At 38.8% G+C, this 22,019-nt stretch overlaps 1 protein-coding gene and 1 long non-coding RNA gene across 3 annotated transcripts in view; one reads left to right on the top strand and one right to left on the bottom strand.

Moving 5' to 3' along the window:
- PARM1 (prostate androgen-regulated mucin-like protein 1) overlaps positions 1-22,019 on the bottom strand; it is a 111,830-nt gene that overhangs the window by 70,452 nt on the left and 19,359 nt on the right. The window lies entirely within an intron of this gene.
- LOC105529098 lies at positions 6,665-20,876 on the top strand. Its single transcript, XR_001004454.1, has 4 exons — positions 6,665-6,740; positions 7,386-7,552; positions 9,387-10,324; positions 19,465-20,876. It is a non-coding gene; the product is annotated as an uncharacterized LOC105529098 (long non-coding RNA).

The raw sequence follows: 22,019 nt of genomic DNA, 5'->3' as shown, positions 1-22,019 counted from the left end.
TTGATCTTTAAGGCTGATGACCTTCAGTTAGTTCAGTTAGGGTTTTTGTGGGGTCTTCTTGTTGATATTGTTGTTGTTACTTTATATTTGTTTGTTTCTCTTTTAACAGTCAGGCCCCTCTTCCGTAGGGCTGCTGTGGTTTTTCTGGGGGTCCACTCCAGACCCTATTCACTTGAGTCCCTCCTGCACCTGGAGGTGTCATCAGTGGAGGCTGCAGAACAGCAAACATGGCTGGCTGCTCTTTCCTCTTGGAACTCTGTCACAGAAGGGCACCCATCTGATGCCGGCAGGAACACTCCTGTATAAGGTGTCTGGCAATCCCTGTTGGCATGTCTCACCCAGTCAGGAGGCACCAGATCAGTGACCCACTTAATAATATACTCTGGCTACCCCTTGGCAGGGCAGGTGCCCTGCACTGGGGGAAGTCCTCCTCATCTGGACTGCCCAGACTTTTCAGAGCAAGCAGGCAGGAAAGACAAAGTCCACTAGACTGTGGAAACTGTGGCCACCCCTGCCCCCAGGGTCTCCATCCCAGAGAGTTCAGAGTTCTGTCTGTAAAGCCCTGGCTGGAATTGCTGAAATTCCCAGGGAGGCCCCCCACTCTGAGGAGGAATGGATTCAGGTCCCACCTAAAGAAGCAGCCTGGCCATGATCTGCCACAGCTGCTGTACAGAACTGTGGGAATTCCTCCCAGTCCAAACGGCCCAGCTTCCCTGGCATCAGCCGGGGAAAATGGCAGACTGGAGCCACAGTGATGGCCATCACCCCTCTCTCCAGGAACTCGGTCATCTTAGGCAGTCTCTAGCCTGCTGCCACTGGCTACAACTCAAACAGCCACAAAGAGTTTATATGATTCTGTGCTTGGGACCCAAGGCCCTGGTGGCATGGGCTCACAGGGGGATTTCCTGATCCACAGAAAAAGCATGGTTTCCCTGATGAGGTAGCACAATCACTCACCACCTCCCTTGGCTGGGGGTAGGAATCCCCTTGCCCTATGTGGCTCTCAGGTGGGCTGTGGCTCCACCTTGCTTTTTCTCACTCTCTGGGTGTTGTACCAACTGTCTAGTTGGCCTCAATGAGAAAAACCTGGATACCTGTGCTGAAGGTGCAGGATTTACTTGCCATTTTCATTCTTCTCCATGAGAGCCACTGATGGCAGCTGCTTCTAGTCAGCCATCTTGGCCCCTCCTCCCTATTGCTTCAATGTTCTAATTTTCTACAATATCTACATACTGCAACTATAATAATGCAAAGCTTAATTAAAAATTATACTCAAGCCATTGCGAGGTTGATTATATAATTATGCAGAAGTTGTTGAACTACCAATTTACTTGTCTCTCCTAGCCCCATGCATATAATTAACATAACAAATGTAGTCAAAGGCGACTACATGTTTATAAAATATACCTTTGACTTCATGTTCATGAAATACATGCATTTTATAAACTTCTCTGGTGTGTATGTTCTGGTAAAATTTCTGGCAAATGCCAAAACCTAGTAAAGAATATGCTTTCCCTTCTATTCACAGCCATAGTTATGTCTTTCAACTACTCAAAAACTCACACAAAGTCAATTAAAGAAGTTGAAATCACTGAACTACTTCTAGGTGGAGCTTCACATCCTATGCTTTTGTTTTGTTTTACAGAAAAAATAATACCACACTCTAACATGATTGGGAAAAGCAAAACTCTCATTAACTGCAGTGTCTGGTTATGACTAACTAGAGTTCATGTAATTCTAAAGCCAGGCTAAAGATACTTTGGTTTTTAAAGAGTGATACATCAGAATGTGTAATACATCTAACAGGGGATGGAATGTTTCAGAAACTGGATGCCAAAGTCCACCTGTTTTAGCTTTGCAGAGACTGCACTGATATACAAAGGTTAGGTGAAAGAGGGAATGTGCAAATGTCTGATGCAGTGTCTGATGCTGTCCATATTACTTGCTTTGGCTGCCATAACAAAATGCCACAGACCATGTGGCTTAAACAACAAAAATTTATTTGCCCACATTTCTGGAGGCTGGAAGTCTGAGATCAGGGTCTCAAATGGTCAGGTTCTGGGGAGATACCCCTTCCTGGGTTGCTAATGACCACCTTTTGCCTGTGTCCTCACATGATGGAGAGAGACAGAGAGTAGGCTCTCTGGTGTTGCTTCTTAGAAGGGCACCACTCTCATTACAAGGGCCCCATCCTCGTGACCTCATCTAAACTTAATTACTTCTGAAAGCCCTATCTCCAAATACCATCACATAGAAGGTTAAGGGCCTCAATATCTGAATTTTAAGGGAACACATTTCAGTCCATAGCACTGCTCCTGAAAGTCACCCCCTCAGGCCAAATTTTGGGAGGTCACAATAACATTTGCATTCACATTTACCTTTCTCTACTATGACTGCAATCACCTCTACATTCTATAGTAACAAACCATAACAGAGAATAGAAAACTTCTGACAGGCTAGTGCTGGGAATAAAAGCCTTATATGTCTCCATGCCTCCTGAGCTTGAGTGAGTCAAATTATATTGACAAAGATACAAGAGTCTGAAAAACTGGACAAGTCTTCTGTTGAAAGCTATTTAACAACTTCCAGTGGCTCATCCTCCTAGGGCGTCATTGCTATGACAGTGGAGACCTGGGGACCCATGATGGGTAATTCTTTGTGTCAACTTGACTGGGACAAACGGTGCCCAGGAAAAACATTATTTCTGGGTAAGGTCTGTGAGGGTGTTTCTGGATGAGACTAGCATGTGAATCCATGGACTCAGTAAAGTAGACTGCCCTCCTCAAAGTGTGTGGGCATTATCCAATCCATGGCAAACCTGAACAGAGCACACACAGAGGAAGGAGGGATTTGCCTCTTCTTTTTCTGCCTCATGGCATAATGTGGGACATCTCACCTCATCTTCTCTGGTCCTTAAACTAAATCACGCCATCAACAACCCTGGTTCTAAGGCCCTCAAATTTGAACTAAATTACACCACTGGCTTTCTTGTCCAGCTTGCAGACAGAAGATGGTGGAACTTCCCAGCCACTGTAATTACTCATCTGAGCCAATTCTTTATAATAAATCCCTCTCTCTCTTACTCTTTCTTTCTCTCTTTCTCTATGCGCGTGCACACGTGCGTGCACACACACACACACACACACACGGAACATATTTTATTATTTGATTCTCTAATCATGATCAATATAGGATCCCAGTGTCCTAAAATCTGAGGGTGGTGTCCTGGGTTCCTCTGCAGGAATTTGTGTCAAGAGAGAGAAGACAACCAGAATCTACAGAGTGTGAATAGTATGGGTTTTATCTACCTAAAAAAATGGTCTATTTAACTTTATGGCCATCTTAAGGCTTGTGCCACTGCAAGAGGGTCCTGGAAAGGATTCCTCCGGACAGGACTTTGTATTCAACTTGTACTGCCTTCCAGAAGTCAGATGCAGATGAGGAGACTGGATGTCTCCAGTTCTATCCCTGGACTGTGATATACAACTCAGGGGCAGGTAGGGGAGTGGTTGGGAGGGAGAGTTTCTTGTTTACAAGTTGCTGAGATTGCTGAGATCTTTATGGGGAAAATAAAATTACTTTTAGGAAATAAAAGCATTTTATATGCTGAGATCATTTATTCTTTTAAACACCTTAAAAGTCTGTTCATATTTATTGGAAATTTTTTTATATATTCATATGTACTGTCCAGTATCTTCAGATGGCAGGTTTCACTAATTTTTCTATTTTAAGTTTATATTACATATGTGTACCACTGTGAAAATATTCAGATTTTATACTTCATTGATGGAAAAACAAAATCAAAAATCAAAATTCAAACCCAAAAAATGTTAAACAAGGCTCCTAAAGGCAGTGTGGACATGAGAAAGAGGAGTAAATCTAAATACCTCCCATGGGATGGGGTTGTAGAAAATCCATTCTTACGTTATTTTGTTTAATCTTCAGAATAACACTGTGAGGTGTGATTGACTCATTATGTGCAAGTGAGGACAATGAGGCTCAGAGAACTAAACATCACATGGTAGATAAGGGGCAGAGCCAATGTTTTCAACTGTCATCTACTCAAAAGCAAAGCCTTGCCTTCTCCACTGCACTGTACCAGCTTGCAGATGTCCTCAAGCCTCCTGTCCCCACAGTGTAAGTCTTCATTTCCTCTTACTGCCTGCACACATTGAGGCATCAGCAAGATGACATCGTCAAGGACTTAACATTTAAAATAAAATAACCCAAATAATTTAGAGGCTCACCTGTTACTAGGCTCAGATTGAGCTTATGTTACTTTCTGCTGACCAGAAAAAGAAATCATGAAGTACTAGTTTGTGTATTTACCAGAAGAATTTTCATAAGCGTGCTAAGAAACAAGTCTCTCAAATATAACTTTTGATTCCAAGAAGCTATTGACAGCAGAATGTCAAAACTCACATATTACTACCGAAGAGCTGCACTAAAAGACATAATTTTGAGAATATTCAGATCCATCTGCAGATGTTCAAAAAGGTAAAGATTTCAGAAACGTGTTGACTTAGATTTGTGCTTCTTTCTGAAGTTATGTTATTGTACGAAGCATACAAACACCTAACTCAGTGCCAAATAAAGGGATTCTGAAAGAAACAGAAAGAGTTTTCAAAACTAAGTGAATGAATATGAGTGAAAGGTAAGTATTACCGCAGGCATTTTCTTTTTGCCTTATAAAAAACAAAGCAAATCCAATGTTCAGGGCAAAAATCAGGGCTCCCCAACAGTACACCACAATCTTGCAGATGCTCAGGCAATCCCAGAGCTATGTGGCCCTGTTTTCAGCTCATGTTCCCTCTGTCCCTGTAGTTTCATGGGAAGATGACATGGGCAGCACTGCTCCACTGAGCATTCTCAGGAATTTCAGTGTTTTTACCCCTTCCCTGCTCAGAGACAGGGCATGCTTGTTGTGAATATCCTTGCTCATCCTTGCAGACCTCCAGCCATACCCTCACTACCAGCAACTTCAAGGAGCTACATATGAATAATAAATATGTGTGATAGAAAATTATTATGCTTGTGGCTGTGAAAGATGTCCTCTGGTCTTGTTAGGAGCAGACACCATCCAGCTAATCAGTGCTGCAGGAAGAATGTGTCCCAAGACCTTGAACTTCTCAGAAACCTTGAAAACTTTATTCTAGAAAGAATAGTCTAGACTAGGCTGGGAAAAGATTAGGATCAAAGGTAAGATATTAAAAGGTTAAGCCAGCTCTTCATTAACCCCACTAGTGTATCAAGTAGGTGACGGAGTGTGCAATTCAGCAAAGCAAGATTCAGAATCTCAGACAGGAAGGAGATCTGAGGACTTGCCTCGCCCACATGCTTTATTTTCAGATAAGCAAACTCAGCTCAGAAACATAAACATAACTGTATTTCATCAAATCTAAAAAGTGCCAACTATCAGACACATTGTTATTTTATGTAGTGTTAAGAGTGACACAAAATGCTGTTAATAAAATAGGATATGCCACTGATTGTGAAACACATCTCATTTTTAAAGTGGTAAAAGCAAAAACAAAAGAACAAAACAAAAGCTGAAAACAAACAAACAAACAAACATCTTCTATGGTTTGGCTGTATCCCCACTCAAAACTCATCTTGAATTGTAACTCCCATTATCCCCATGTATTGTAGAGGGACCGGGTGAGAGGTAATTGAATCACGGGGTCAGGTTTTTCCTGTGCTGTTCTCGTGATAGTGAATAAATCTCACAAGATGTCATGGTTTAATAAAGGGCAGCCCCCCCACCCCCGCACATACTCTCTTGCTTACCATCATGTAAGACATGTCTTTGCTCCTTCGCCTTCTGCCATGATTGTGAGGCCTCCCCAGCCATGTGGAACTGTGAGTCCATTAAACCTCTTTTTCTTTATACATTACTCAGTCTTAGATATGTCTTTATTTGCCCTGTGAGAACAAACTAATACAGTGTCTTAGAAGGGATATCTTGATGAGACATAGTAAGCAACTTGCCTCCAAATGTTCACTTCTCAGTCCTTAGGTCTCCTGTTGTTCCACACTATGCTCATGCTGCTTCATTTCCAATGAGAAACCTAAAATCCAGGCATGGGGAAACTATCCCAAAGTCACTGAGTGAAGAAGGAGCAGAGCCAGGACTGACACTAGGCCCCTGATTCCTTTGTGCTGGCTCCCACAACTCTATATTGCCTCTCACTCTAAGGTATTTATCTCTTGCTCTGGAAAACAGAGCTAAATTAGTCAGCAGAACATTTGCCTCCTGATTAGGTTTAGCTTATGATAACATAAAAATTAAATTGCTGCCCTGAACACATGCTGGCAGGCTGGAAGCAGCCTGGGTAGACATTTGCCAGGGTAACAAGACAGGGTCTCTTGAAACATGCTCAGTAAAACCTATAAAACAGGTAATCCACGTGCCAGGCAATTGAATAGCTATTTATCCAGTTAGATTAGACGTTTTACTCTATTTAGACTTACTGGAATATGGGAGAGAGGCTGAGAATAATTTTATTTTCTCACAGACCTGGCCCTTCCCTCTGTCACACAGCTGGAGCTCTGGGACTTCTCCACAACACCTGTGCCACTGCTTAAATGATGGAAGTTTGCCATGTCTGTGACTAAGAGCCTGGCAGCTGGCATGTGAGCCGTCCAGCCTCACGTGGTCCACAAACCCCTCAAACTTGAAAAGAAGAACAGAGCCACACAAGAGGATAGCTCCTTCTGCAGTGCCTCCTCTGACCTGCCTGGTGAGGCACAAGTTAGGCAAGGAGGAGAATTATCTGGAATGTCTTATCTGGCTGGTGCCCCAGGAAACCTGAGATACTGTATATCTCCTGTTCACATACTAACACTTCTAAATTTAGCTTAAGGAGCTGTGGCCTCTAATTCTTCATATGAAGATAAGCTTCCTTTAACTCAGTGTTTCAACCTCTGCATCGTGACTAGATGACATGTGAGTGGAGATACTGACTACCCCCTGTCCCGCCTCCATCCCTAGGCTGATCATCTGGTTGTGAACCGCTGTGATTTTTAAGTCTGACAGTGACTTAGACAATAACAAAAGGTTGCATCCAGACTAACTTGGCCCATGTTAAGAACCCTGGGAGCTCGGCCCACAGATCTCAAGATGAGAGTGTAGTGCGCTATCAATTTCTACAATCTCAAAAACAGTGAAAAACAAAACCCCTGCTGCTCCTCGGCTACTTTATTCTTATCCACTGGGTGACGGCTGATAGTAAGGTGTTGAGGGCACCCAGAAAAGAAGGAACAGCCCAGCTGACCATGCTGGGAGGGGAACAAAGACATCTGCTTTCTCACTAGGTATTTAGTTTCATCGCAACTCTACTCAGTCTTTTAACTTTTATTTTCTCTGGCTTCCCTGCCTGATGAAGAAAGGAGACAGCCTCAGAGCTCTGCCTCCAGACCAGGTGCTTGAGAAACACATCATTCCTCTTGCAACACTGACTGTTTTCACAGCAAGATGGGCCCTTGAGCCCTCCTCATGAAATGTGAGGCCGTGTGCCCTCTCCGCCTTCCTCTGACTGCAGGGGACCACTGGGTGAGTCTGGAAGACACGACACATGTCCTAGCACTGGATACAATGGAGTGGCAACTACATTCAGACTTGGTTGTCTGCAACTTGGGTGATACAACATTCTGAGTGCTGTACTATATATTCTGGCATTTAAGTCCCTTCTTACATGTTAAATAGAAATTTGGGTTCATGCTTTCCCTCTAAGTGCCAACAAACCCTCCTTAAACAGCTTACCACAGCCATAAAAGGGCCTTGGACACCTGCCCCCCAACACAATGACAAGGGACCCATGAGCTTGGCTCTCTCTGGGTACTTCTGTAAATGAGAAAGAGCAGCAGGGGATGTCAGTTGCCCTTCTGCACCCTCTCCCTCATCATCAGGAGAAGCCCTATGCACACACCATCACCTACTGTCACAATGTCCACCTGCAAGGAGAGAGAAGCAGCCAAAACTTGGTTTACCATGTGCTTGTATTTAGTCCATTTTGCTTCTCTGTCAGAAGGTTATTTCCATTTTTGAACATAAACTACTCTGGCAAACCAGCCCATAGCCTACTTTCAAAGCCTGTCTTTCAAAACATTTCTTAAATATGGGAAATCACCACTATTCTCAGAATGACTGGAAACCAAAAATCCTACAGATCTACCCGTATTTCTAGAATTTAATTTTGACACCTTCCCAAACTCAGGCTTGTTTTAATTCTGTTCAAAGAAGTTTCATCATGTATTTTGCCACCTCTGAGCAAAGGGGAACAGAAGTAAATGGCCAAAAGGAAAAGTTCTTTCATTTGTTTTGAATGAATGAATAAAAAATGCAATGAATGAGTTAATGAATAGGACAATCATTGGCAAAAGAAAGCACAATGGACAACTGACCCCAAACTGCCTTATCTCTGCAGTCAACAAGACCACGTCCAGGGGCTGAGGCTGGTTTCACAATTAATTAAGTTCCAGAATTATTTTCCCTTCCTCTTCCTTCCTCTTTCTTCTTCTATGCACATTGACAAATAATCAGGGCGTGACATGTAAAAATTTTAAATCTCATTTGAAGTTGAAATGGTATAGAATTCAGGAAGTGCTGAAGTCTTATTAGCATTACAGCATCCTTATAAACAATAATGCTTAAAATCAGAATAATCAACTTTTATATTTCCTGACCTGTACAGATTTAATTATCTAGACCTAATGTTTTAGTAATCTTATTTTCAAATGATATAATTTTTTTCTCTTAATTTTATCTTGAAACAAATGCTCAAGTTTATTTGTAGAAGTTGGGGAAAGTAAAGTTCAATGTCTAATTTCTCTGATAAATTTAGAGCTCTTTTCCTCTGCTTTCCAGGAGACAAAATAGAGAAACAGAAATAGGATCAAGTTCTATAAATAAATAGTGGTTGGCTTGTCCTTAAATATCATAAACTGTTGAAAAGAAATGAAGTCATAAACATATATTAATTTTATTTTAAAAGCTGGCTAAGAGATGGTGTTAAAATTAAAAAGTTTTGCAAGAAGGAAAATGAAAAGGGCAGGAACCTGCAAACACTTCAGAAATAATGAAACACTTATATTTTCTGGTCAGTTTCTTCTAAGGCAACAGAATTCTGTGTTTGCCACTTTACCACTGTGCTGGTGGGATACTTAAGTAACCCACCAAAGCAGTGAGGCATTGGCTAACAATCCATCTGTGTGTTGCTTATTAATAATGGTTACATTTTGCCCAATATTTTAACCATGGTTTCACCTTCTCCCTATATTAAAAGATCCCCCAAGGAAAAACCACAAGTTTAATAACAGCAGAACAAGACGTTACAGGTAGGCATGTATTTGGTTGGATTTTGTGACCTTCTTTCATGTCTTTTCAGAGTTTATTTATGGAGTTGGGAAAGTCAGAATGCGTTCGCCTATGAAAATTTTTTTTGGAACTGAAACAAAACAAAACAAAAAAATCCAACCAACTTTGAACTTGTTTTCACTAGCCCAGCCCATGTGCCACTATCAGCCTCCACTGGCCTTACCCCAACAAGGCTTCTGCTTTGGTGCTCTCCATGACGCAATCTGTGTCTCTGCAGACAGAACTCTAAGGCGTCTCCAGAGCCAAAGTCAGGTGAAGAAATGGGGTTATTGTGCAGATTATCTTAGGTCAGAATACAGGCCAAAAAAACAAAACTGGTTCCATTTGAAATTGTCTGACTGCACTCATTTTGTCACTTGGTTTTACATGGAGAGACATTGCTCCAGGAATTACCCAAATGACCAAAACAAACAAACAAACAAACAAAAAAGCCACTCATTCTCAAGAATAAATAATGCAAAGTGGAAACTGAGCTTATTAATTTTTTTCAAAGCCTTCCATACCTGAATATGTTAATGTGAATTAATGTGCTGGACTGGCCCAGAGGAAAATAAAGTCCTTCTGTAGTTTATCTTTTATACCTAAATTGGCAGATTTATGGAATTCATGTTTTCATTACATGTAAAGTTCTTACAGTTCTTACACCTGGATAAGGATCTTTTGACTGGAAAGTTCAACATATTTCAAGGGCTTTGGCTCTGAGAAAGAACGGCTTGGTGGATTCCAGGTACCAAATCATCTGTAAAATCACATGCCAAATCCCAAAAGTTTACTGTCTCCAGGACCACAAACCAATCAATTTGGGAGGAAATTGGCTCGAATAATATCAACACTGGTAACGCCAATGGCCAAACTCTAGATGGTGAATGTGAAATCTTAGGTGGAATCTGCTCCCAGGCCAAGAAAATTAATACAACCAAATCATCTGGATACAAGTCAAGCTATGAGGTGAATGTGGGTAGGATAGTCACCACTCAAATTCAAACAGTGTGACTGATGATGACAAAGACCCTCTCCTTGACTGAACTTCAGCTGGGTTACCCTCAGCCCTCTTCTTGACTAGGCCTCGACCTTGGCGCCTCTCCTGTCTGTGGCTTGCCTAGCCCAGTCTCAGCAAGAATTCTGCCAAGTCATTTTAGTGAGAATTTCCCCACCCTTGATATCTGATCAAGTTCCTCACCCCACACTTTTGGTGTGTAAGTCCTTGGCTTGCCTTCAAAAAACCTCTTCAGTTGGTTTAGCAACTTTCCCTTACCCTGGATGTCTCCTGTCAGTGATCTGCCGTCCATTCGCCCCTCACTCTACTCATTGGTTATAAACCCCCATTTGTCGTTATTGTATTTAGAGTTGAGCCTGATTGCTTTTCCCTCTTAAAATAGTCTTGACACATATTGTAATAGTCCTGAATAAAGTCTTTCTTGCCATTTTAAGAATTAAAACTTTTTTTTTAATATGATAGCTATGTTTAATAGGAGCCAAAGGTCAAGGGACTTTGGTGACAACCACTGTCCACTTAGCAAAAAGCTTAAGTTCAGCAAGAAGCCAAAATTGACTATTTTAGTTTTGAGGCTTTACCTGTAGACAAACTATTTATTTTGGAATGATTTTAGATTTATAGAAAAGTTGCTATGTGCCCCTCACCCACTTACTCCCATTGTTAACATCTTACTTTTGTCGAAACTAAGAAACCAACATTGGTACATGGCTATTAACTAAATCTAGACTTTATTTGAATTTCACCAGTTTTTAAAATTAATGCCTTCATTCTGTTCCAGGATTTCATCCAGGAACTCCATTGCATTCAGTTGGAATGTTTTCCCAGTCTACTCTGTTATATAATGATATCTTAGCCTTTCCTTGTTTTCAGCACCTTGACACCCTTCAGAATCACTGGTCAGGTACTGGGGAGACTGTCCCCAGTCTGGGTTGGTCTGATGCTTTTCCCATGATTAGATGGGCCATGATTTTTTGAAAAGAATACCATAGAAGTGAAGTTATTTTTCTAATCACACGGTCATGTTTTTGAGATGACTTTTTGATGTGGCAATTTTTGCTCATTAACCTTACAGCAGGATTCTTCATACCTCATTGCTAACCAAAGTGAAACTCACCTCTCAAGGCTTTAGTGAAGAATTTTACTAAAGATTTCATACTGGAAGGTGGGGAAAGGAAAAGAGGAGAAAGTTACACCACATATAACAGAGCACAAGTTAATGAAAATCCCTTCTAATATCAGTTTTGCCCTTTTACAAAGGAAGGACAGCACCTGTATCCTCCACTTGCCCAGGAAGTTTCTGGAATCCACCTGCTCTAGCCCATCTGTACCCCAGATCCCCACTTCTTCTTGCTGTGCATCTGCATGCCATCATCTAGTTCAGCAAAAGACCTTCTGAAGACTATCTGCACAGAAGACACCTGAAGATAGTATTAGTAACTAAGAAATAGTTTTTCAATCTCAAATAACTTTTTTCGTTTATACAAAAAAAAGTTTATTAAGAACATTTTTACTCCACAATTTATCAGTGAGAACTGAGTTCTGAACAATGCCCCTCATCCATGATGAATTGGAAGGTTGAAGCGAATTAGAAGGTTGAAGCAAATTGTCTTGCTGCTGGAATCTGGGGGGTGGAATGAGTGAACAGGAGCTTACTTTGATCAAGTGTTACACATTGGGCTTTCTTAACAGTCATATTCACAAAGTATCACAAATTCACTTATTATTTTGCTTTACTAGTTTGAGTCTCAGTCTCTTTCTAGTTCTTGGTCTTTAGGCAAGTCTATTCCTAAACTTTCAAGAGAAGTAGAAACTAACCTAGATTTCTCATAAGGACAGGTAATTTATCCATTTACTCACTTAGCAAAAAATTATTCATTGTGTTTAGTTGATAGTCACTACCCATTAATAGAGTTTTTCTTTTATTTACCTATGTTTTAATTCAACAGATATTTACTAAGCTCCTACTGAATGTCTGAGAACAGACTAGACCCTAGAGATAGGGTCTCTACCCTCATAGAATCTATAGTCTAAGAAGGAGATAGATATTAAACAAATAATAATAAAAATGAAGTGTATTAAAAGCTGTGAAGAGAATCATAAACAAAAGATCAAGGAAGGATGCAATGAGTGAGAGAGTGTGTGTGTGTGTATTTTGCCATGTGTGGAAGGAGTTGATTTACTTTTTAAGAGTAGGGGTCAGGAAGGCTTATCTGAGGGAGCAATATTTGCAAATGATCTGAAGACTTGAGGAAGCATTAGCTAAACTGGCTAATAGGAGGAAAATTACAGACTAATGCTGAAAGCAGGACCTGCGGGAATGTTCTAGGAACTTAAGATGACAGCGTGTCTGAAGTGGGGGGACTAATGTGACCTCATCAATCACGCAGGCCAGGCTAAAACCAAGTTTAAGACTGTGAATGCTGTTCTCCAGGTAGAGCTCACTGGTAAGTGCTCAGGAAGGCAAGAGCTAAGTGTTAATAACAGCTCCTTCACATAAAAGAAGAGTATTATTTGAACTGTGAGTTTAACGCTAATTGACTTGTCCCTCTCTTCCTTAGCTATCCCTCCCTGCTTCTACACAACCATGCTCATGTCTTAAGCAGAAGGCAGCAAACTTTCAATGTCTACTCAAACTCCCTGACACCATGCGCCATTCCCTAACGAGGGTCATTTACAGCTAAAGAGTGATATTTCTCTTTGCAGAAGGGAAGAGATACACTTGTGTAGATCAGGTACAACAGTCCCATTAGCACATTCGACTCTTAGTTTAAGGATAACTAACTACAATGATTGCTGCAAAGATCTTGTCTTTGTCTACACCTGATTATCCCATTTTTATTTTTATCTTTTGGCACATAGAAAGATTTGTAAATTTTATAATATGTAAACATATTACAAAATTTGCCATTTTAAACATTTTTAAGTGCTTAATGGGGTGGCATTAATTATATTCACAATGTTGTTCACCCATTGCCACTATCTATTTCCAAAACTTCTCAATCATCCCAAACAGAAACTCTGTACCATTAAGCAATCACTCCCATTTCTTTCCTCTCCCTAGCCCCTGGCAACCACTTATCTACTTTCTGTTTCTTTGACTTGCCTATTCTAGATATTTCATATAAATGAAATCATATAATATGCGACCTTTTATGTCTGACTTCATTCACTCGGCAAAATGTTTTCAAAGTTCATCCACATTGTAGCATGGATCAGAACTATATTCCCTTTTGTGATTAAATAATATTTCACTGCATGTATATACCATATTTGATTATCTATTTATCTGCTAATGAACATGGGTTATTTCCATATTTTGGCTATTGTGACTAATGATGTTAAGAACATTAGCTAAAAGTATCTGTTTGAATTATATGTTCAATTCTTTTCAGTTTAATATACCTTTTCAAGAAATAACACATTTTTAAAAATTGAAGTAAAATGCACATAAGATAAAATTTACCATCTATATTAATCTGTTTTCACATTGCTATGAAGAAATATCTGAGACTGGGTAATTTATAAAGGAAAGAGGTTTGATTGACTCACAGATCCGCATTGCTGGGGAAGCCTCAGAAAACTGACAATCATAGCAGAAGGCAAAGGAGAAACAGGCACCTTCTTCACAGCATGATAGGATGGAGTGAGTGCAAGCAGAGGAAATGCCAGACGCTTATAAAACCACCAGATCTTGTGAGACTCACTCATTTTATGAGAACAGCGTGGGGGAAACTGCCCCCATGATCTGATTACCTTCACCTGTCCCACCCTTGACATGTGGGGATTACAATTTAAGATGTCTTCATTGTTCTTGAGTGTACAGATCTATGGCATTAAGTATATTCACATTTCTGAGCAATCATCACCACCATCCATTTTCAGAACTCTTTTCATTTTGCAAAACTGAGACTCTATACCCATTAAAGAATAACCCCTCATTCTTTCTCTTCCCAACCGTTAGCAACCACCATTCTACTTTCTGTTTCTATGAATTTGACTACTTTAGGTACCTCAAATAAATGGAATAAAACAGTATTTTTCTTTTTGTGACTGGCCTACCTATTTACCCCTGCTCTCTTATTTGCATGGCATACTTTTTTCTGTGTTTTCACTTTTAACCTATTTGTGTCTTTAGATCTGAAGCGTCTCCGGTAGATAGTATATAGGTGGATCATACTGTTATAAAATCCATTCTCTCATTCTGTTTTTTGATTGGGCAGTTTAATCCATTTAGATTTAAAATAATGACAGATAAGAAGAGACTTACTTCTGCAATTTTATTTCTATTCTATATTCCTTATAGCTTTTTTTGTTCCTCATTTCCTGCATTGCTGTCTTCCTTTCTGCTTAGTTGATTTTTTTTGCAGTTAAATGCATTAATTCTTTTCTCCTTTTTCTGTGTATCTGTATATTCTTTAGCTATTTTCTTTGTGGTTTTTATGGTATTATATTTAACATCTTAATGTTATCACATTCTAATTTGAATTTATACATCTTAACTTCAATAACATACAAAAACTCTGCTCCAATACAGCTCCACTCCCACCTCTCTTTAGTTATTGATATTATAAAACTGTATCTTTACACATTGTGGGTCCAAAGGTATAAACTAATTTTTATGCATTAATCTCTTATATAATGTAGAAAACAAAATGTAGAATTAAAAACCAAAGTTAAAATAAGACTAGATTTTAAAACTGATAATAGTTTTAAAAATAAGCATTAGTCTCTTAAATCATATAAAATGCATAAAGTGGAGTTACAAACCAAAGTGTTAAAGTTACCAGATTTTATAATTGTTCGTGTATTTACCTTTATTGAGATCTTTATTATTTATTCACATGTCTTCAAATTACTGCCTAGTGTTCTTTCATTTCAACCAAAAGGACTTCTTTCAGCATTTCTTTAGGGCCGGTCTAGTGGTAATATACTTTTTCAGGTTTTGTTTTTCAGGAAATGTCTTAATTTCTCCTTCTCTTTTGAAAGCCAGTTTTGACAGATACAGGATGTTTGGTTGACAGGTTTGTTTGTGTGTTTTCTTTCAGCACTTTGTATATATCAGCCCTCTGCTTTCTGGCCTCTAAAGTTTAGAATGAAAAATACGCTGATAATCTTATTGAGGATCCCTTATATGTGACAAGTTGCTTCTCCCTTGCTGCTTTCAAGGTTCTCTCTTTGTCTTTGTCTTTCAACAGTCTGATTATAATGTGCTTTGGTGTGGGTCTCTTTGAGTCCATTTTAGTTACAGTTTGTTGAGCTTCTTGAATGTTTATATTCATGTCTTTCATCAAATTTGGAAAGTTTTCAGTCATTACTTCTTTGAATAATCTGGCTTCCCTTTTTTCTATCCCTCTTCTCCTTCCAAGATTTTCATTATGTGTATATTTTTCTGCTCGATGATATTCCACAGATTCTTTACACTCTGCTCACTTTTCTTTGATATTTTTTTCTGTTTTCTCCAGAATTGACAATTTCCATTGTCCTATCTTCAAGTTCACAGATTCTTCAGTCTGCTGAAATCTGTCTTTGAATCTTACTGGCAAATTTTTTATTTCAGTTATTGTACTTTACAGCTCCAGAACTGCCTTTTGGTTTTGTTCTAGTTTTTTTTCTCTCTTTATTAATCTTTCTGTTTTGTTCATACATTGTTTCCTTGACTTTCTCCACATCATTTTTCAGGTTTTTGAGCATCTTTAAGACAGTTGTTTTAAAGTCTTTGTACCACAGATCTTCCATTGGGTATTTTTTAGGTATGTTCCTATTGGGTTATTTTTCCTTTTGAATGGGCCACACATACTTTCCTACGTTTTTGTGTCTTGTGATTTTTGTTGTTGTTGAATGCTGGACTTTTGAATATAATAATGTAGTGATTTTGGAAATTAGATTCTTCCCCTTCCCCAGGGTTTGCTAATTGTTTTTTTTTTTTTTTTTTTAATTGTTATAGGCTGTGTCAGTGCTGGTGATAAGCCCAACATGTAAACTTAAGGTCTTCTCAGTTAGTTTTTAAGACTGTGTCCTTCCCTGGGCATATGTTGTGACTTTCTAAATGCCCCATATACGTGGTTGTTTTTAGAAGTCTTAGACTTTAAATGTCTGTCTTCCAAAAGGGGAAGAAGAGAAAAATAAAGTGGGAGGAGGAGAAGAAAAAATAAAATAAAAGTGCACTGGTCCTTTAGATCTTATGAAATTTGCTTTAGCCAAAGGGAGAAGGGCTTGCAACAGTAAAGAAAGGGTTGCAACAATGGCTTCCTCCTATATGTTGTACCTCAAAGATTAGACACAGCAATCAGCAATCAGAATATATATCTCCAGTTTTTGTAGGATTCCTTTTGCTCACCCTGGCACCTACAAACTGCCTGCAAGTTACATATGAAACATGTGCACAACTGCCTGCCATGGGGCTGGAAAATGAATAGCTGCTGCCATGTTGCAAGCTAAAATTAACCAAAATTTACTATTACCAATCATTTCCCTGGAAGTTACAATCATTCTAATAGATTCCAGAATTCCAAAATAGACCAGACAGATTCTGCAACTGCAATTTTGTTTAGATGGGGAAACTGGTGCTTCCTATTCTGCCATATTCCCATAGCGCTCTGATCAATCCTTCTTAACCGATGACTCTGCTAAATGGTTTGATCATCCTAATTTCTTAATGATGAATAATCAGAACTTATGTTTTGTAAATGCTAAAAAAGATCAATGTTTTTGTTGACACAAGTTTAATACTTAGGCAAAGTAACAAAAATTAATAATAGTATAACAACAAAAAGAACAAAACACTAGTTATGAAAATAATGGTGCTGAGAATTTTGTACTAAATGAGCTGCTGCTGATACAAAATGTTCCCATGAGCAGGAGCTAAAATATCTATCAGTGAGTTATGGATTACTTGGGATTTACTGGATGTAGCATGCATATTATATTATTTAAAAAAGAAGTAGAAATGAACATGGTGAGGGGAGGAAAGGTGGCTGAGTGGAACATCAGAACCCATGATGCATTTGTAACAGACACTTTCTAAGGTGGAAAGAATAATCCAACCAGACTTCAGAATAATGAGAACTTTGCCTCGGATGCAAGAAGAGCTGCTGACTTCTAGCACCAGGTTTGTCATTAGTTATGCAACCCTGTGCAAATCAATTTCCCTCTGAGAAACATTTGTAAAATGGTGATGGGGGGAGGATAAGAGCTTTATATCAATTTCTAAAGTCTTTTATAGATAAAACATTTTATGATTTTATAAACCTAGATCTCTAGTGTCTAATACAACAGCCACTAAGATGCATGGCTATTTAAATTAAATAAAATGAAAACTTCAGTTCCTCAATTGCACTAGCCATATTTCAAATGCTCAGTAGTGAGACACAGTAGTCAGATAATGACTAATAAGTTGGACAACACTGATAGAGAACATTTTCATCATTACAGAGAGTTTTGTATTGGATAGACCTATTTCAGATCTTTTCCTTTAAAAAGACTCTTGAGAAGCCTAATGTGGACATTATTTATGTTCTTAGATAGTGCTATTGATTTTATTATAAAAATTGACTATTGCTACTAAAAATACTACAAAGAGTTGGCATTTATTGAGCATGACCATGCGCTAGAATTGTCCAGAGGAGTATTTTGACTTAATCCTCATAACTCTTGGAGATAGGAACTATTATTAGGCCCATTTCACAAATGAGAAAAACAAGATTCAGAGTGACTTAGTAAGTTCTTCAGAGCCACATTCTAGAAATGGCAGTGCTAGGGCTTAATCCCGTTAACTCTCATTTCTCAGAGTACCAGATATTTCACTTTGGCCCCAACCTTGGTCTCTGGTCTTACTGTCCTATGGCCAAGCCTCATAAATTCCTCACAATCTTTCTTGTGGACACTGGACCTTTCTATATACTTTGTCAGAGTACTCCTCTACCCCCCACTTTTCATTTTCTTTGCTTGGCAAGTTCCTATTTATCCTTTAAAAAGTAACTCAAATATTACTTCTTCATCAAGTAAAATAGTCACCCTGTCTGCTTTGGGTTTCTGCTATATCCCATTCATACCTCCAGCACAGAGCCTACCAGGCTGCCTTATAGTCTCAGTACACATGTCTGGTCCCCTACCAGACTGTTAGTACATTAAAGATGAAGGCTATGCCTTAATTATTTTTGTATATCCCTAGTTCAAGGAAAGTGCTGACTCAAGGTTAGCTGAATAAAAATATCAAAATATCTTCCTAGGATTAAGCGTCATCACCCTTTTCAACCACTCTGGTTTATATAGATGCTTTCCATTATTCTTGGAACATGCAGTTTTAGATTGTTATCTGTAAGCAGAGAGCTCCAGCACCTTCATGCCAGGAGCAAAGTATAAATAAATAAATAATCATTATTTCTGAGATAAGTAGTTATTCCCAAGCCTCTCTATGAGTAGTTGTCTGTCATTTACAGGCAAGAAAATATTGCCATTCCCTACCAATTCTCATGAAGTTTTGTTCACATTTCCTACCATGCACCAGGCATGGGCAGCACTCGGGGCTACTTGCCTGCAATAAGAGGCCATTTGGAATACTGCAGGCCTATTAAGGTGCAGCTTGGCCATTGTCTACCTTCAACCCCTCCCTGAAGTGACAGACTGTAGCTGCTTAAGGAAGGAATATTAAAGTTGTGCACAAAGGTCTTGGTGCACAGTTAAGAAGACACCTGGCAACCCCACACATTCTCCCAGGGTGCAGAACAGCACCACCCCATTCCCTGCCTGCAGCTCTTTACTCTAGATAAGTGACAGAAGAACAAAATGTTATTCTGGTTCTCCTTGTCTTCTAATGTCATAGAGGCACCTCTATATTGAATCATCTCTTTGCTTCTGCATCTTAGAAAAAGCTGAGGTAGGACCAGATCTTTAAAAAGAACAAAAACCCCTAATCAATCAAGCTAGCAAACAAACAAATCAAACAACAAAATCAGAGCTATTACCAGAACAAAGTGTAGGGAGAGAAATACTATTCATCCAAGACTTCCTGTATATTAGGACTGTTTTTGATAAATTAATCTCTTATAATCCAGCAGTCTTAAAAGGTATGCTTACTGATCTTATTTTACAGATGGAGACATTAAAGCCCACATAAGAAGTGCTGAGTAATAGAAAGAACATGAATTTATTGGCAGAAATACCTGAGTTCAAATGTGGGTGTCAGTAACTCTGTGGCTTTGGACAAATTATTAAACCTCATTAAATCTCTGTTTTCTCATCTGGAGATTGAAACCAGTAGTACCAACTTTCCAGGGCTGGTATAGAGTAGAAATTAAAATGTCTGTAAAGTGCCTAACACAATGGTTGACACCTTATTAGATTTAATAAATGTTCGTTCCCTCTTCCCTTGCCCACTATATGGCAGAGATGTAATTCAAAAGCAGGGAGGTGGGTCTCCAAAGCCAAGTTCCTGGCACATCTGTAATGAGAACTTGTCTGAGTTGCTCCTCCACCACTCTGGTGATACAATCAGATTAGCTGAACTTGAATGATTCTTTCCTTTATAGTGGCAAACCACTATTAATTTATGTATTCAGCCCAGATGTAAATCTTGTAGAAGTCAAAATCAAAATATATAAATCATGCATCTCCCAGTGCATTCTAATGTGCCTGCAGTAGAGCCTGATCATAAAAATATATACCAGCTACTTAAAGTCATAGACCTACTCAGAAAAAAAGCTTAACATTGGCAAAAGATTATAGAGTAATTACTGGGCTGCAGGTTCTAGAGAATTTGCAAAAAGCCAATAAGACATAGGGAACACCAATAGCCTTTCTTGTGCTAAATCTCTCCCACAGTCCCCCTGTTTTGAATCAGGCCATGTCATCCCCTGGAAAGAAAAGAAATACAAGTTCACAAAAATTGGTCTTGTAAAAAGTTGTAAGCTGCATTTACAATGGGGAAGATTTCAGTCTCAGTTGTTTTCTTGCTGTTCATAGATACATTTGTCCTTTGTTTGGTATGGAGAAAGATTCTGAACTTTCAGAAAAAACTTTCAAATCTAGACTCCAGAAAATGTAGTTTATCTTACTATGGCATTTATTTTGCAGACAGTTCCCTCTCCAACACATGAGTCTATACAAATGGTCTCACCTGGCAACATATTTCCCAGCCCATGCACCCCTCCCCTATCCCTGATGCCCTAAGGACACTGCAGAGACAGCTGTGGGTGCAATGAAAAAGTGCAAACTTGGAGTAATGAGATCAGCATCAAGTTCTAGGTCTGCACTTTTCTCTCTGACTTTGTACATGTCACCTCAATTCTATGAGTCTTGACTTTTGTCATCTCTATAATGGGGACATTAGCTGACTACCAAGAGCTTTTGATGACTGAGTGTTCCACCTGAAAGCTCTGTAAAAGAAATCACATTGTGTTATATAAATTTTTAAAATCAGAATTTAGAGAGCAGAAACTGAAGAACTGTATGTTCAGCTGGTATTTTCCATTTTTAAATTAAAATTCATACTTGCTACTAGTCTGATTTCTTTTGAATTAGTTTTTTTTCTTTTTGAGGTCTAAACTTTGGAGACCTTTGCATACATAAGTAGCTTCCAAAATACTGAGCTTTGTGCATTAAAATGTAAGTTTTATGATACTCTACATAATGGACTGTAATGGGAAAAGCACCAGACCAGGAAACCAAAACTGACTCCTGTGTTTACTGACATACCTGAACATTCTGGCCCTCCATTTCTTCATCTGTAACTTGAGAGGACAATGTCTTTCTTCAAGGGTGATCTGAGGGTGAGATGAATTTATGCAAGAGTCATCTACGTGATGGAAGCTATGGCCACAAAAAACTAAAGCCAATACTAGAATATCCTGAGAAGCCTTATGAATTTTCAAAGAAAGGCTACATCACTTAACAGTTAAGTTAATCACAGAAAGAATGTTAGATATTCTTAAACTTACTAGGGGCACAAAGTTCAGGTCTTGGATAAAATTTATGGATCATCCAAGAAAAAATGCAAATAAGTACATACACATAATGTTTTATACAATTTCGGGTGTTTTGTGGGCTTTCTGTTGCTCATTTGTGGTTCATTTATGTTTAGATAGACCTCAGGTTAAGAATCCGTTTCAGATCATAAAGAAGAGCAGACACTAATGATCATCTCATTTCATCCTCTTATTTAACAGATGGTAACTGGAGGTATGGAGCTTATCAGTGACCTTACCACTGCTAAATATAGCTTTAATGAGTTTTTTTTTTCATTTTTCAAAATCTGCAGCCTACATTATATAGAGTAAGCTTAGTTATTTGGAATATGTTCATTAGCAGAACATTTCATTTATCCTCCCTGTTAAATCAAAATAAACTTATGCATACCTTATACATTTTCAACAATATAAATGGAATTTGTATCTTGAAATGATGTCGTATGGCAAGAAAACACAGACTGAATTAATCTAGTGCTCCTTTTAAAGCCAAGTTGCCAAACACTTTTAGAAAGAAACTTTATCCACCATGGCTTAAGCCTAAATTCCTAGGTGAATTATGATCTGTTAATCAGGTTTCCTGAATTTACACAGCTCCCAGATAATTGCCTAGGTTCTGCCAAATTCCTCATTAAAAAGAAAAATCAAGTGTTACTGAAGTCTGATGCTAAGAAAAATGCAGTTT

The sequence above is a fragment of the Mandrillus leucophaeus genome, unplaced genomic scaffold (assembly GCF_000951045.1).
Source record: "Mandrillus leucophaeus isolate KB7577 unplaced genomic scaffold, Mleu.le_1.0 Scaffold75, whole genome shotgun sequence".
Lineage (NCBI taxonomy): Eukaryota > Metazoa > Chordata > Mammalia > Primates > Cercopithecidae > Mandrillus > Mandrillus leucophaeus.
This window is presented reverse-complemented; position numbering and strand designations above follow the sequence as displayed.